The sequence below is a fragment of the Apis florea genome, unplaced genomic scaffold, assembly GCF_048593485.1.
Source record: "Apis florea isolate Af1SG1 unplaced genomic scaffold, ASM4859348v1 contig_2839_pilon, whole genome shotgun sequence".
Taxonomy (NCBI): Eukaryota; Metazoa; Arthropoda; class Insecta; order Hymenoptera; family Apidae; genus Apis; species Apis florea.
Window position 1 is genome coordinate 515,604 of NW_028256653.1, and position 13,019 is coordinate 528,622.

Below are 13,019 nucleotides of genomic sequence, written 5' to 3' on the forward strand. Positions count from 1 at the left end.
TTAAAGCTATTTACATTCGCGAAACATAGGCGAGAAAGAATGACAGGTTGAGATGATGATGTATCCATTGGACATGGACGGTGGTTCGAGAACGAGGCGCGACGGAACAACGTTAATCAGGCCGAGTAAACAGCTGGCGCTGATTGTGGCGCACACGTATGCGGGAAATAGGCGGCGGCACACAAAGCGCGAGGAATCTAGGAGAGTGGTGGGCCATCGATCGTCCCAAAAGCTGGTGTTATTCGGCCAGGAGGAAAGTGCTCGTTCAAGACCGCAAACCGTGCCCAGGGACCCTTGCCGCGGACAACGAATCACGCGTCGAGGGTAAACTCAACCCTCCGAATTCAGGTAAAATCGATCGCCGCCGTTACCTTAACCCCTTGTTTCAATTATTTCGCATTAATCGGTCGCCACACGCGAACCTTCAACTTAGGGTAGACCGATGGCGAGCTTCATTCTTTTGACCCGATTCTGAGCCTTCCCTTTTTTTTTATAAATTCGTTGAACGAATTTGTTGAGTCAAGGAAGAGAGCTTTTTTTCGAAACGATTTTCTTTAAACGATTAAGAATAGTTAAAATGATCGATCGAAGTGAAATGGTGCGACTTTGGAATTCGTTGTTATTCGATTCTTCTTTAAAATTTATTCGCAAATGAAATTACGATTGATATGACGATTTAGCTATGTAATTTATATATATACATATATAATGTACAACGTTACAATTTTGTAGGGAACATGGTAGATCAAAGTTTTGTAAGAATCTATTTACGTAAAAGTTAATTTTAATTTTTAACTTTTTTTTTTTTCAGAATCATGGTTAAAGGATGTACGTGTAAGTAAGTAGTGTGTAACATGAAATATATACACGAGTTTGTATAAGCAAATTAAAAGTCGAAGGAAAAGGATCGGTATTTTTGTTTCGCAAGATACACAGTTGAAATCTTCTTTCTCACCGTGCTTATTCACGTTCTCAAGTTAAGGGAAACTTCCTTAAATTCAATTCGAAACATCTCAAAGCAAATCCTCCTTGGTAATTCTAGTGAAAAGTACCAAAGTACGGGGCAGATACCTGTAACCGTGGCTTCGATTCATCTCGAATAAACTGAAAAGCCCCCACACCCTTGACCCTTGGAAGGCGTTCGTTAATATCGAATTATTTCCCCCTCCCTCCCTCCTCCTTAAATAAAGAAACTTTATCAAATTTAATTGCGGATACTTTGCTCTCGACCTTTGAGCGATTTAAAAAAAGAAAAGAGGGAAAAGAAGGAAGAAAGAGAGAGAGAGAGAGAGAAAAATACGAAGAATCTCCTCTTATATAGCACTGTCGAGGCCTTAATAAATTGCGAAGACTTCTCCAACGGTATTTACCTTCCCACTAATCCCTCGAACGTTGTCACTTCTTAAAGGATCTCAGGGAAATCTCTTAAATGCTTTAAATGGCTGCAAAGAGAGGGCGGAATAAGGAAGTTATCGGCTTAAGGCGAGTAGCGAGCGAACGACAGCCAACAGGCGAATAAAACCGATAGAGCTGACCACACCGCTGCCATTTCCCTCACCATTTTCGTCGATTGCCTTTTTTCTTTTCTCTCTCTTTTTTTTTTTTTTTTTTTTATTATCGCGACATCGAGATAGAGTTTGTTTTTCTTCGTGAATTTCAATTTCAACATTCTCCCCCGTCCCTTCTCTATTCAACTTTCGAAATAGAGGGAGGGAGAGTACACGGCTGTCCGAATTTTCGTTACAACGCAAACGTTTAAACTTCTCGATATTCGGAACGTGAATTGAGAATTTCAATTCACGTCGAGAAGTCGATGAAGTCGATGTTCCTATTTTCCACCATTTATTTTATTATTATAATATATTTTAATTCAAGTGGAATAAACGTTGGAATTGTCGTTTTCTTTTTTCTTTTTTTTTTTTTTTGGGGGAAATATTTTACACGTTTGACTGTTCAAAAGTTGGAAAAGTTAAATTTTGTTCGAGTGAATGGTATTATTATTATTATTATTATTACCAATTAATGTTACCGTTACTTTATCATCGCGCTCATTAACATTCCTCCCTTTGTTATCCGTTTGGCCGTGAAATATCGATAGTTGGCAGGAACGGGGAGGAAAAAAGGAGAATTTTAAAAAGGACGTTCTATTCGGAATAGTGGTGCCTCATTTTGAGATCAAAGATATGCCAGACAATAGAGAACTACTGTACATGTACTGGATGGGTCATTTGAAGTGTATTGCTTGATGGGATAGCTTTGTTGCGTATTCAGAAAAATAAAGAAATACCTGGACTCTTAATGAGTCCCTTTGAATAAAGAATATAGAGAATGATTAAATTCAAAATCCATTATTCGCTCAAGAAGGAATATTATCTTGTAAATCTTTTGTATAAATTTTATACGAATTATTCATTGACGAGCAACAAGAATTTTGTATTATTTTATACAAAGAACATACATCATTTATGACGTACAAATCGTAAAGATATCAGAAAAATTAAAGAAAGAACGAACGATTAAAAAATAAAAATAAGGGAGTAACAATATTAATATTACCTGGAAGAAGTAAAAGGAAATTATCAAAAATCATAATAGATGCAATAGTTAATTTGCGCAGAAGAAGAAATATTCAACTCTAATGAATTGTACAGTCGAGCATTTAAAATCGATGGCGATTGGAGGTCGTTTCAATTAGAAAGGCAATAAACCAACAGATGTAGAAATTAGGGAATTCGGTGTAATGGATTATCGAGCTAGGTCTGGAATAATGTTCGTTTTTATCGGTTGATGGAGGCTAGGCGTGGCTCCCTCACGATCCTCATTAATCTTTCACGCGTAGCTTCTTCGATTCTATATTATACAAAATCTTATTGCGAACGAAACATCGTTCTATACACAAGAATATTCTGTCTTCTGAATGAACAACTCGTTATAACGTGTGATATGTTTTAGATAATAGACGAATTACTTTCAATGAGATTGATTTGTAAGAATTCATAACTAAAGCTTCAATAAAACAAACGAAATCCTACAGAAATAGTACAAAAACGAGCTACCACACCTAGAAGAGTAATAATGAAAAGAGTGACAATACAATATGAAACTGGAGGATTAAAATTGGAGTTAAAAATAGGTAAGAATAATTTAAAATTTCTGCATCTTCTTGTAATTAACTTAACAATCATTATCTCACCATTACCAAGGGGAAAATCTCTTCTCCAAAGAGGCGTCCAGATAATATTGAGTGAATTTTGAGCAAGAGCACCGTCAAATAATGCGGTCGTCCGTAGGATTTGCGTTTGAGTTTCACGAGAGGCGCGACAAGAGACGGAGAAAGAGGCGTCCAGGTACAGTTTCCAACCTGGTTGTTTTTCAGCCTCGCATTTCCATACCGTCTGCAGGAGGCCTGTATGGAAATTCGACGCGGCGGGCACGCCTTCCGCGTACCAATATTGAGTTCGAACGAATACTGATGGCCGCATGCATTATCCTTCAATGGATAAAGAGGAGTACAAGGAAACGAGGACGTTGAAGCTGTCTAGCGCTGATCTGCCGCGACGATTAATACGATTAAAGTTTACCTGTTTGCTAGAAAATTCGAAGCCGAATTTTCTCGAGAAGGTGAGATTCTATTTTCGAATTTGTTCGTTTGTTCTCTTTAAGGAATTAGAGGAGGAATAAGGGAACGAAAAAGATTTTTAAACGTTTTCAGAATTAGAATTCTCAGGTGTAAGTTGTATATTTATATCATTATTTTTGCACGCAATAGACGTAGAATTCAAGCAATATATAAATATTTAAATTCTTATATCATAATTCGTAGAAAAGATTTTTCTTTCACGATCTCTAAAAAAATTTGAAATCTCGAGAAGATTAAAAGAGCAATATTATATGGTAGTATCTTTTTTTTTTTTTTTTTTTTTAAAAAATATTTACCAAAATAAAACCAAAGTAAAATCATAAAAATCCGTTGACAGAGAGGAACAAACGAGACTTCATAAGTCATTCAAAACGCAATTTCCCTTGATGTAACGCAATTTCCAATAGTAATTTATCATGCAAATGGCGATATACACGCGTCCCAGCTTGTTTTCAAGTCTAAACAATCGTGTTTCATCGATTCGCGATAAACGTCTACGCGTTGCAAGATGAATGCATCTGTTTTTATCGAGAGAGGGTATAGAGTAGCGATGAAAACAAATTGTTACACGCTTTTCCTCACGGGAAGAAAATCTATTGACAGTGGTGTATCGTTTATCTGTGTATTCTCAACGAGGCGAGACAAGAAGAGATGAGAGAGAGAGAGAGAGAATGGAGAAATTTTTGAGATAAATTGTGATCGACTGCTGCCATTCCCGTTTATTCCCGCCTCATTTTTTGCTCTTTCCTCTTCCATTTTCTCTCTTTTTCTTTCTTTCTTTTTTTCTTTTTTTTTTTTTTCGTTTTTTCATCGAAAACAGCGTTATGGTAAACATCGAGAGGATGAGAAAGTTAATTTCTCGTTTGCACGGGGAAAAATGAAATACAAAATGGAACCGCTTCGAAGCCAACTATTACAACTCGACGAAAAGGTAATCATCACGTTAATCGTACAGAGGGGAAACAAATAGCTGAAGGCAGTTTTGGCAATTTTTTTTGTTGTTGTTGTTGCATTTTTACGCGTACAGTTACACGACAGAACGTGCGTATTAAAAAAAAAAAAAAAAAAAAAAAAAGGAAAAAAAGAAAAAAATTGATGATACGAGATACACGGGAAATATCGTTCAAATTTAATACTTTATATTCTTTTCCTCTCTTCTATTTTAATTACAAATTTTTTGACCTATCTCCCTTTTTACTCTTTCGCTTTTCCCTCTTCAAACAAGCTTTGCAGATTCAAAAGTGATACGCGTTACACGTTCTTTGCAAATGTAGATATAAATCCAATATGTACATGACTTTCTTGTTTCAAAATGTAATATGCGATATATATATATACATCAGATTCTTCGTGATATTTTGTGTTATAGATTTCTTTTGTGTGTTTTGTTTCATATTTTTTATTTGCATACAGTTTTGCAGTTTCGCGTATATTTTCTTTTATCAAGAATTTCAGATGTATTTTCGTGAAATTTATTCAAACATGTATCTCTGCTTGATCCTTCCTATGTTCAAAATCGTAACAATAGAAACACGTTTCGAAAACAGTGGCAATTTTACTAAATTAAAAAGTTTATATAAATATATATAAAAATAAAAATTTCTTTAAAACGAAATTATTCACGGATAAATCGGAAATTTTGCAATTTCGTCATGAATAAAACTTTCACATCATTCTTAACGTAAAAGATGAATAATATTATAACATTCTCGTATCCTGAAACGCTACAATTTCCAAAGATTCAATGAATATATAGTCTTTTATTTGAAATTTATAATAAAATTTATAATAAAAATTGATGAGGTTTTATTTTTTAAAATATTTCAAATTTTCAAAAATAATTTACTCGTTCAATGAATTCTGTGAAACGCAGATTAAATAAAAATATCATAGAATTGCTTTAGATAAATGTAGCATTGAGCAGTTTCGAGTTCTCATTGGAGAAATAATTTTTCTTACAAAACTTTTAGTTATTATCCATATATGCTTATAACGCAAAACGTTATAATTACAGATGCTTTTCATAAATCATTCTCAGCTCCGTGAAGGATCAGAATGATAGGTCGTGCACAAAGATCCTCGTACGGAGTGGAAGTTTCGCACAATGGCCGACGAATGTCTAAAAAGCGGACTGTTAATGGTCAAAGGAGCTCCGGTGGTCGGAAAGGGTTGGTCTCGAGGACGTTTTCACCGGTCTGCCGGCGCATAGGCACGCCAACAAAAGTCGAAAAGGTGAGTGGAAGATTCCCTTCTCCGCGCTCTGTTCCCAGGTCTCTTCCTCCCCCTCCTTTTTTTCCTTCCGGTTCCTACGTTGCTCTCTTCCGAGGGATTTCCCTCTTCCGAACCGAGTCTCGCTGCGCTACGAGTCTCGCTCAACCGAACTGCAATGGAATTTGCTTAAGGGTTGAGAAGAGGAAGCGGAGGAGTAAGGAAAAAAAGAGTGGAAACGTCGGAAGAGTGGATACGGTGGAAACTGAAAGGGAGAAGTAGAAGTGGGTGCAAGGTAAAATAATGAGCGATTAAGAGGGGAAAGCATGGAGAAGAAGCATTGCGATTGCGTAGAGAGGATGTAGGATGTATCTGGTAGGAATGGAATGAAATATCGTCGATTTGAATAAAATCGATGGACCAGATTCGAATAATATTTATTTAAATGGAAGCCGTCTTTGATTCTTTTTATTTTTAATCCGTACTCTTGACAGATACTTTGTAGAAACGATAAACGAATCTCTATATCTTATAAGTAGACGGCAGATTTGCATGTAATTGTAAAACATATCTTAAAACAGGAACGAATCATTGCATTCGCGTAAAATCATGAATAAAACTTCGATTTCTCGTGTAAAAAACATGCAAAGAAATTAAAAATTTTGGCATCAAAATCTACTGTGAAGGTAGAGGAAACCATGCCATTTAAATCCCTTTTTGTTTTATCCCGATATCTCAATCCGTTTCCGAGATATAAGGATTCAAAGTTTGCATAGCGCTTGACATAGGCGCAGATATTATGAATGAGTCCATGACCTACCTTTTTTTCCTAGAAACGCGTACTACGTTTTTCCAAGAATCGCGTCTGTCGCTTGTCTGCAATTTGGGATAGGTCAGCGAGACGAGCGCGAGAGAGAGATCCGAGTAAAAGACAAAGATGGCGATAATAAGCGATTAAAAATTACCTTTTTCTTTACACGACGATATCTCGGGAACCGGAAGTCGTATCGAGATAAATGAAAAAGCGTTTTAAAGGGCAAGGTCTCGCGCTTCTAACGATCGCTTACTCGTTAACCGGAAGTCATTATCTTCGGAGTTATAACGGTTCAAAGTTTTCCTAATTTTAATAGAGTTAAATTCGGTTTAACGTAAACGATTAAAAATTATTCTTTTCTTTACACGATGATATCTCGGAAACCGGAAATCGTATCGAGATAAATGAAAAAGCATTTTAAAGGGCAAGGTTCCGCGCTTCTAACGATCGCTTACTCGTTAATCGGAAGTCACTATCTTCGGAGTTATAGCGGTTCAAAGTTTTCCTAATTTTAATAGAGTTTAATTCGATTTAACGTAAATGATTAAAAATTATTCTTTTCTTCACAGGATGATATCTCGGGAACCGGAAGTCGTATCGGGATAAATGAAAGCGCGTTTTAAAGGGAAAGATTTCACGCTTCTAACGATCTTCGATCCATTAACTCGTGATCACTATCTTCGAAGTTACAACGATGTAAATTTTACGCGTAAATAATCGAATCATACGTAATATTCGAATCTCGAAAAACTGGAATGAAATTACAAAGTACAAAATGTTAAATACGATTCCGGTGCTAATATCGAACGAAAATCTTCACAAAGGGTACGGATGCGGCGGGGCCAACGATAAACTCGTGGGCAAGATAGAAGGGAGAGGCACGTAGGATACAATTAGAGCGGATAACAAAGGAAGTAAGATTAATGGGCGGGTAAAAGGGCGTGCAGGGGAGCAGGACACACGCGGCCGCGAGGAATAAAAAGAAAAGACGCGCGGTGCGAGGGGGGGGAGAGGGGGGAGGGCACGAAACGAGCCGATACAGAGAGGAAAACTTTTCACGAGTGTGCGGGGCCCGATGTGTGCCTCCACTCTCCGCGGTGAGATGAAAGCAAACGGAAGGGCGTAAATGTAAATTGGTACATTCCTACGGCGTTCTTAATTAACTTCTTTGCAATTATCATGACGGGGTGGGTGTTCCGCGCCGCCGTGAGCATGTCTGCAGTCCGCTTCGTGCTTGTCTCTCGGCGTGGAATACATGAGAGAGAGAGAGAGAGAGAGGGAGGGAGGGAGGGAGGGAGGGAGGGAGGGAAGGAGAGAGAGAGAGAGAGAGAGAGAGAGAGAGAGATAAAAAGAAAAAAAAAAGGAAGGAAAAGTAGATTCTTCCTTGTTCGGGCGAGGCAGAGAATTCCCTCAAAGGCGTGCTTTTCTCTCTCACGGGCCACGAGCGCCCTTTACAGGGGGTGTTTAAAAACCGCGTGTACTTTGTACGCAAGAATTGCATTCATTCGGCACTTCTCAAACGCTACCTGACTCACCGGATACGTGGTGAAGTGGGAACCGGGCTCTTAATGCAATTTTGGAAAGCGTTTGTTGCCACGACTTTGAACGGTCTCACGCACGAGTGCGTAAGGCCCGTGCTCCACGCGTTTCCGCGTCTGCTCACCCTCGCGCCCCTAGAACAACTTGATTTTCTTGGCAGGCAAGCGGACGAAAGTAAACCGGCTATTTACAACTCGTGGAGAATATCGTACGGGAGGATTTTCGGGGAAACTTTTCTTTTCATCTCTTAACTCGAGTTAGCTTGACCTTTTTTTTTTCTTTCTCTCTCTCTCTTTCTCTTGTTGAATCACTCTAATGGATGTCATTTGACTAAATAGCGTCTTTACAAATATTATCTTTAAAATTATTTAAAAATTATAACAAGAATATGTCTAGCTTTTATGCGACAAAATCATATAACGTTAATATCTTTACCATTTTGTTTTCTTTCGATTTTTTTTTTATCGTTCAATTGATAATCAGAGAGAGAGAGAGAGAGAGAGAGAGAGAGAGAAGAGAGGAGATAATTTAACGATTATTAAGCAATGAAATTCCAATTCTACGATTTTCAATATGTTTACCGGATTGATTACCAGAATTATCGCCCAAAATCCATGACGGTCGATCAATATCAACGAGAGGACAGATCAAAGGATACAATGTGCTAGGTTCAACCAATAATCGTCACCTCGGATGGATATCGGATTTACGGCAATGTTCTCAGCCCGCCCACACTTCTCAGTACCAACACGCAACGTGCATTAGTACGCAAGTGCGTTATGCTCTTGACATGTTCATTTGGGCGGTGTGCATATGCATATGTGTACAGATGCATCCACCCTTTAACGATGGGAATGGCGAATGCATAAACAAGAGGAAATTTAGGATATTACTTGCACTTCAAAGTAACCCATTTATACGAGTAATATCGATGATCATGATTACACGTGTCATTGCTATCGATTAAAATTATCTTCCCATTCATCTTGCGCGCCCGCAATATCGGATTAAATTTTAAACTACGGAGGGGATGGCTGCCCCTATCCAAATCGAAATAAAGTTATAATTATACCTATCATCTACCAATGAGATGCGAATATTCCATCACCTTTGTAAAATTTCGTTTGACCGTTAATGAGATATCTGTGCATCGTTGTATCGATTCGTTGTATCGTTTACCGTTCAATATATATACGGATAATTCTCTCGATAAATTTCAAAATTTTATGTGCGCAACTTTTTCAACGTGGATCATTTCAAACGAACGGATGGATAACAATAATAAGACGCGGCCTTAATTATCACTTGGAATAATCAAGATTGCCACTGTCCGCCCTTTTCAACCCCTCGTGCGGGACGGTGAATATACACACCTTTATCGGAACGTATTTGGGGAAAAATTAATTGTGGAGCAATGCGGATACGAATATTTTACCAACGCTTTCAACGCGCGTAGGTAGGAAGCGTAGGTAGAAAAGCCATTATCGTCCACCCTCTAGCGCGTGTTAATGAACGAACCGGCGTCCAGTGTAAAATTCAAAGGTTCTCGCTCGCAAATTCCAATATACCGTAACCGTGTTTCTATGCGTCTGTTGTGTTTTTATTGGGGGAAGGGAGAGAGGAGGGCGAGGTCGCGCGATCGAACGTCTAACTACGAGCGAAAAGATTTAAATGGCTGTGGATAACGCGATGCACTGTGATTTTAATTTAAAAAAAAAAAAAAAAAAAGGAAGGAAGGATTTTTCGTTTTCGAAAATTCAGAAAAATATGCATGGAGAAAGAAAGCGAAAAAAGAGAAATTTGAAAATGATATTTTCAAAAGAAACGAATCTTTACATTATCGTAAATATCTATGAAAATATATTAATATCTGGTTTTTTTTTTTTTTTTTGGTTATCTTGAAAATTTTTAAAATTCAAGATTTTATTTTGACTTATACTTGAATAAATGGTATAGGTTTTGAGAGCTCTTCGTGTATACGAGTTGGGTTGAAAAATTTTGCAATTAATGAAGTGAAATGACGTTGATAAGTTCACCGTTGAGTGAATTTTTTCCAAGCTTTCGAAATTAATCTAATTGAAAAAAACTATGGGAATAATTTTAATTTCAGATGACGAAGGATGTAAATTTTTTTAAAAATGACATACATTTCCTTTTTAAATATATATTCGTAGATGCTGGGAAATGCAGAAAAACGTTATATTAATTAAAAATTATTATCGTTAAAACATTGTCAAACTCTAACGAATAGTATACTCGATACTTTCTATCATATTTCTAATTTATAGAAATTTAATGAATTTACAAGTGAAGCAAATATTTCCTTTACATTCACTCTACCCTACCCTGAAGGAATCTTCAAAAACGCACAGGATTCGCAAGTGTTTCGACGAGATTATTGCGGGAATCATTTCGTGCAATAGATACGCTCGAAGATTAAAATGCAGCGTTTGTAAGAGAGCGAGAGACAAACAAACCGGTCTCTCTGAGCCGAGCGGTGCTTATCAGACCGATATACCGGACGTATTTATTAGCGAACGTGGGCAAACAGGAGGGTTTCCGCAATCTTGGAGTTTGTTTTACGTGGACAGGGCAAATAATTCATTAGGAGCATAAACCTCGCATCAGGCTGCAATTCAATTTACGAGGAGACCTTGTCCAACTGCGCATCCACTCTACACGTGATATTGACCACGGACAAGGTGGGCTACGACGCACACGAGCGCGAGGGTGGATTTCAAAATTAACATTCTCTCTGGACACGTCGAAACGGATTAAAATACCTTCCTGGTCCCGGGAAAAATGGAATTATTATTGAATCGTGATAACGAATTTTATTACCCGGGGAATTTGAAAGCGTTTCATCATCGCGCGATACAGTTTATTTTTATACCTTCAGACACGGTTTAATTGATTTTCTCCCTTAAAATTATTCGAACAATTATTCGACGATATTTAAAAATTTAGCAACAGCGAATAAGGAAATTATCCAAAATTAAAAATTCGAAAAATCAATCACCTTTATCATTTTTATTCCCCTTTCTCGAAAACGAGACCAACGAAGGAAGAGCAAGCTTCTCCCAATTGATTTCGCAGCCAAGTTATCGAAAAAGGCAAAGAAAGGGCAGTTGGACAAACGAGTGAAACAATCAGGCTGATCAAATTCCACGGTCTACCCCGTATTGACCAGTGTCGAAGTGCATGCGTGCACAGGTGTGTCGGGGGGGTTTGGGACAGTTCGCCAAATATACGCGGGTTCGTGCGTGGAGTGGGGTGCGCGTCTGCAGATTAATGGATAGCGCGTGTGTGTGGAGGGGGGATTGGTTACAATGCGACGATGTCGATGTCGGCCGTCTCTGTGTGCCCGCACGAGAGTACAGGCCGCGTAACATAATATCGGCGGATTGGCATTTTGCTTTCGCCACGATTAACATTGCGCCGAGGAATTTCGAATTTTACAGGGACGATCTCGCGCGGTTTCCTCGTACAGCTATGAGCTGTACACGGTTTCGCCCGATCCCGATTTGCGGCACGAAATTTACCGCATCGTGTGACAATATTATCGAATCGTGTGTTAAAGAGGCTCGCCGATATCGAGCTTGGATTATCGAGATTGCGGGAATAGTGCAAATAGATACGATTGTCTCGATAAGGGTATCGATATTTTCGATGGATGGAAGATAATTTCCCTTCTGAAGTTTTCTCCTGAAAATTCACCGTGAACGAATTAATTTTTCGCGTAGCATTAATTTCTTAGCCGGAAGAGAGGCTAAATTAGCTAAGGAAATTCTTACCTTTTTACCTTAACCTCGTTTCAAACTTGGAGGGAAATCTTACGGATTAGGGTGCAAGTACCAGAAATTTCGTCCACGAGTTTGATCAACGACACGGAAAATTCAATTTCTGCGACGATAGTCGAATTTTAGAAAATACGAGGCGACCTTACCTTCATTTCGAGAAATAATGTTTCGTTAATTTCGTTAAAACGTTTGTTGCATAACCTTTGGTGTAGTAACCATCGGTGTAGTTGACAGAGAGATGAAACTCGAGCAAACAAAGTAGAGCGAATGGGAGGATCAAAGGGTCGACAATCTTTCTACTCGAATTTAACGCTGAAACGTTTCCATCTCTCTCTCTCTCTCGATATGGATATTCATTCGTTTTGATAAATTAATCGGATAGATTTACGGTAATTCTTTGGAAATAGAGGAAGATGGCGCGACAACACGCAACAATGTAAGATAATCTTTTTGATCTTTTAAATAATTTTCGTATACAAACATCAAAGTGATCAAAGTAGAAATACAGGGATTTTTTAAAAAAATTTTAAAAAATAAAAAATCTCTTTTTCAACCTGTAAACTTTTTATTCTATGTTTCTATGATTTGTAGCTATCTGTGCCACAAAGTTTGACGAATACCCATTTTTTTTTATTATTATTATTCTTTCTTAATTCTTGATTCTTACTTGATATTTGCGATCGAAGCTCGCCGAGGAAAGGAATTCTTTTAACAGAGTGAAACGTCGTTCGATCGGAAGCAAGAGATTAATTAAAGCAACGAAATTCATAAATTCTACTCATGATCAAGAAATATCTTCCCTCCCTTAACAAGACTTGTAATTCTCGAATTACGATGTAAATCGAGGGAAAATGAGCATGTGCACACCGTGACGTATTATCTTATGGCTTATTGAAACTTTGCTAGTAAACGTGTTACGAAGTTGGTACTGCGATCCCCGAAGTATCAGTAATTCTCGTTCAAGTTTATACTCTCGTAAATATAGAATAGAAATATTCTTAAAAAAAAATTCTTGCAA

At 37.8% G+C, this 13,019-nt stretch overlaps 1 protein-coding gene and 1 long non-coding RNA gene across 1 annotated transcript; one reads left to right on the plus strand and one right to left on the minus strand.

Annotated features, from left to right (window-relative positions):
• Positions 1-13,019, minus strand: part of Sema2a (Semaphorin 2a) — a 677,811-nt gene that overhangs the window by 476,524 nt on the left and 188,268 nt on the right.
• On the plus strand, positions 159-9,176 carry LOC105735584 (uncharacterized). Its single transcript, XR_015291792.1, has 4 exons — positions 159-348; positions 812-834; positions 5,655-5,872; positions 8,798-9,176. It is a non-coding gene; the product is annotated as an uncharacterized LOC105735584 (long non-coding RNA).